At 40.2% G+C, this 4,586-nt stretch overlaps 1 pseudogene; it reads left to right on the forward strand.

The window, feature by feature from the left end:
- Positions 1 to 1,872: 1,872 nt before the first annotated feature.
- Positions 1,873 to 1,991, forward strand: LOC145400913 (5S ribosomal RNA; annotated as a pseudogene).
- The last annotated feature ends 2,595 nt before the right edge of the window (positions 1,992 to 4,586 follow it).

Consider the following 4,586-nt stretch of genomic DNA (forward strand, 5'->3'; position numbering starts at 1 on the left):
TGGAATTTCGAATCTTATTGTGCGTCCACACGTCTGCTCGAACATGTATTGACAACACGGCTGATAACATGTTTGGATACATGTATGCAGCAGTATTTGGACAGATGTATGCAAACATGGTACAGTGCAGCTTCAAACCTGTTGGCAGCAGAGGTGATGGGATAAGTGTGTTCATACGAGGCAGCTGAGACTTTATCATGAAGCTGCGAATATGATTGGACTCTGCTGTTCCCAGCATGTTTACAACTTGTTCGTTGTTGTATTGTTTACATGTTGCCAGCACATATTCCAGCACACGTGTGGACGCGCTCTTACTCAATACTCTGAGAAACGGACATCGCATCCTCATCAGAAGCGTTGAAAAAAACCACATACGAGTATTAACTGGACAATGCTGTCACTGCTGTAGACTGTAATAAAACATGTATTCTAAATAGCCTCCTTCCAATCTCTCTCTCTCTCTCTCTCTCTCTCTCTCTCTCTCTCTCTCTCTCTCTCTCTCTCTCTCTCTCTCTCTCTTCACACACACACACACACACACACACACACACACACACACACACACACACAGATATATACCGAAGGGTGCATGGGAAAATTTTTAAGCTAGATGACGATGAACAATTCATTACGTTAAGAGGTTCTTTAAAAAATAATAATAATAATACATGCAGAAACTGGACTGAACGAATTGCTCTTAAGTTGTTGCTCAAGGCGACCAAAATGATACACTAAACGTTATATGCAAGAACAGATGAATACGACACTGTTTAACCAAAAACTTTTCATCATTTATCGATGTGTGCAGAACCATATTTTGATATGTTGCTTGTATTAAGTGAAAGACCTCCAGGGCACTTTCGCCGTCCATCCAAGTAAACACATTGTCTAAGCTGGTGCACACAAAAATGTGAAGAAATGTCATCATCAGCAGCAGTAGCAGCAGCATCAACCATGCAAATCCACTGCTGAACAAAGGCTTCCCTCAACCTTCTCCAGGAATTCCTTTACTAAGCCAGTCTCTGCCACGTTTTGCCTGTAAACTTCTCTGTCTCATCTGTGCACCTTCTGTCTGTCATTTTTTTCCTATGCTTACAATTTCTTGGAGCCCAATCAGTCAGCCTCTTGCTCCATCGGTTATCCGTTACTCTTCCTAAATGACCAGTTAACCTCCATTTTGGTTATTTTATAACTTCTGTAATGTCTTTAACTTTAGTCTTCTCTCTCATCCAAGCTGATCTATTCTTGTCTCATAACAATATTCCAAACACTACCGTTCCATTGCTTTTTGAGAACGGATTAGTTGATTTTCCATAGATTTTGTCGGTTTCCAGGTCACAAGCGTACGTCATAGCCGGGATTATATATTTGTTATATACTTTTCATTTCATACATACTAGCAACCTATTATGATGTCTCTGTGTTTACAGAATTCCTTCCAACCAATTGTAATGCTTCTGTGTATTCTCTGTCATGGTCTTTTGTTAGCTTTAGTATTTGCCCCAAGTAACTGTGCTCATCGATCTCTTTAAGAATTTCTTCGCTTACTCTGATGATGCTCTTTGGTGCATTTGGATTAAACATTGCCTTAGTTTTACTCCAGTTCATCGTTAGGCCTACATTGATATTTCCCTATTTAGTTCATTTAACATATTTTGGAGAGTCGGCTGTTTCTGAGATTAGGACAATGTCATCTGCAAACATTACACGATTTAGGTTTTCTCCATCTATGTTTACTTTTTTGATCTTACAGTCTAGCTTTCTGAAAATACTTTCAAGGCATGCTGTAAATCATTTTGGTCAATTTTTATCTCCATGCTGCACATCCTTCTCAACCTTATTTTTTTCCGAGCTTTTTTGTAATTTAACTGTAGCACTTTCCATACCACGTTGAGTACACCGCTTCCCGTCCGATCAGCGAAGTTAAGCAACGTTGGGTCTGGTTAGTACTTGGATGGGTGACCGCCTGGGAACACCAGATGCTGTTGGCATCACTACGTGTCAAGTGGGGTTGGTGGAGGATTAGTGCCCCTCCCTGTAAAACAATTAACTCTAAGCCGTTGACCACCCCGTTTGGGATACATGGCGTCTGGCAATGAATGAATGAAACTTTCCTGTTTATACATGTTTTCGATTGGTTTAACGGTGTTCTCATTTACTCCTTGTTCTTGCAATGAATTTATAATTGCTATGTGCTCCACTAAGTTAAAAGCCTTTTTGCAATCAACAAAACCTAATCACTGTGGTTTATTATATTCTGTAGTTTTCTCAATGCGATGTTTCATTGTGCGTAGATGATCAGTAGTTGAATAATCGCTTCGGATTCCTGCCTCTTCAGAAGGTTTATTTCTTCCATATTGGTTGTTATTCTCTTTGTGAAGACTTTGATGAAGAGTTTGTAAGTAACTGGTAATTAGCTAATGTTTCAATAGTTACTAAGATGTTTTGAGCTGCCTTTCTTGTAAAGAAAAATAATTATTGCATTACGGCATATTTGGGGATTTTTCGTCTTCTTTATGCGCTACGTAAATAAATGGGCAAGCCTGTTTTGTACGTCTGCTTCCAACAGTAAATCCTCTACTATGTCATCCTCTCTGGGGGCTTTCCTCTTTTTATTCTTTAAGGAGAAATGTTTACATCATCTGGTGTTACCTTATGAAACTCACTTCTGTCAACTGAGAAGTTAGCTATTGGTACTATTGTCTTTGACACATACAGTTCATTGTAAAATTCTTTAGCTCTCTTCGCCATCCTGTCTGTATTTAATGACTCAACTGTTTTTGTTTTTCAGTGATAATTTGTTGCTTTCCTCGTGCCATTTACCTCGGACTTGTTTCAGACTTCTTCCTTTTTCTATGATTTATTTGATCTGATCCATTAGGCTTTAATTGTATTAGCTTTCCCTACTCCCTCCTCTAACTCTACTAGCACTTTTATTAGTTTATCATTCAATTAATCAGTGTCCCATTCAGTATAACTTAGAGTTTGAAATCTATTCACTATTTCTAACTGAAAGACTGTTTTTTTTTTTTTTTTTCATACTTTTTATTGAGCTTCTCTTTCAATTTTTAATCAGCTTCTTTTTTTTCTCTTCTGACTCTGAATACGGGTAATAGTCTAACAATAGCAATGTTAAATCTAAGTAACAGGAGACTTTAAAAAAAAATCAAGGTAAAAATAATACCCTAACTCACATGTAATTATCTCTTTAAATCCTAGCTAGTTCCCCCGATTTGGCCAAATCATAAGGGTTACTTTACTAGACAGAGTCGGAATAACAGATGACGATGGCCTTGAGGTCTCTGTCGGTTTGCTGAGTCTTTCCAAGTGTCCTGTGGTTCAATTATAAACAGTGTGCTGCTCGAACAAACGTGAAGAACAAAACGAGTAATGGCGATTCTCTCTCCCCTCATGGGATTTAGAGATGCCAAACATTATTTAATTACATTTGCTTAAATAGAGTGACTTATCTCACGAATAAAAACAAGGGGAATCCAACTTAACAAGTTACCTTAGTTTTAAATAAAACTAAAGCCAGATCTATTTATCTATCCATTGCCAGACGCCTCAATACCGTTTGGGGTGGCCACAAACAAATCGCCTCCAAGTCGCCCTGTCCCCCGCCATTTCACTGCCCTGCTCCCAACTCACACACCCCTCTCTCTTATACCTCTCCACCCCATCCCTCCGTCTCATCCTCGGCCTCCCCCTCCCTCTTCCCCCCTCCACCTCACTCACATACACTCTCTTCGTCAGTCTTTCACCCTCCATCCTCTCCACATGGCCAAACCACCTCAGTGTGTTCCTCATAACGCTTCCTATCACATCCACATCCACACCACAACGCTCCTTTATATCCTCATTCGTCAGCCTGTCTCTCCATGTGACTCTACAGGCTCCTCTTAAATAACTCATTTCCACTGCTCTCACTCTTGACTTGTGTCCTTCCAACAACGTCCAAGCTTCACTTCCGTACTTTAAAGTTAGTATCACAATACTGTCATGTAGTAACTTTTTCACTTCCATGCTCACTTCCCTGTTTCTTATCACTGCTTTCAAAGAACCAGCAACCTTTCTCCCCTGCTGTACCCTTTCAAGCACTTCACCCTCCAAACCTCCATCCTTACTCATCACACTACCCAAGTACTTAAACGTACTCACATTTTCCAATTCCTCACCATCCAGCCTCGCTGTACATTCACTGACTTCACCTCTCTCAAAGACCATCACTTTACTCTTCTCTACATTTACCTTTAGATTCCGTTTCTAACACACTCTCCCAAACTCATCCACCAAGCCTTGCAGCTCCCCTTCGTCTTCACTCAACAGCACAGTATCATCTGCAAACAACAGTACAGGGAGTTTCCAAACACTATCCTCTCTCACCAGGGCCACTCCAACATCCACTTCTCTACCTTGTACCTCTTTTATTACCCCATCCATGTACAGATTGAACAACCATGGAGACATGACATCCCTGTTTCAACCCAACTTTCAAAGAGAAAAATTCACTTAGTTCACCATCCACACGCACTGCATCCTTCGCACCATCGTACATACTCTTCACAGCATTCAACAACTTCCCA

The sequence above is a fragment of the Coenobita brevimanus genome, chromosome 53 (genome assembly GCF_032717465.1).
Source record: "Coenobita brevimanus isolate Jiangsu-jjx chromosome 53, ASM3271746v2, whole genome shotgun sequence".
NCBI lineage: Eukaryota > Metazoa > Arthropoda > Malacostraca > Decapoda > Coenobitidae > Coenobita > Coenobita brevimanus.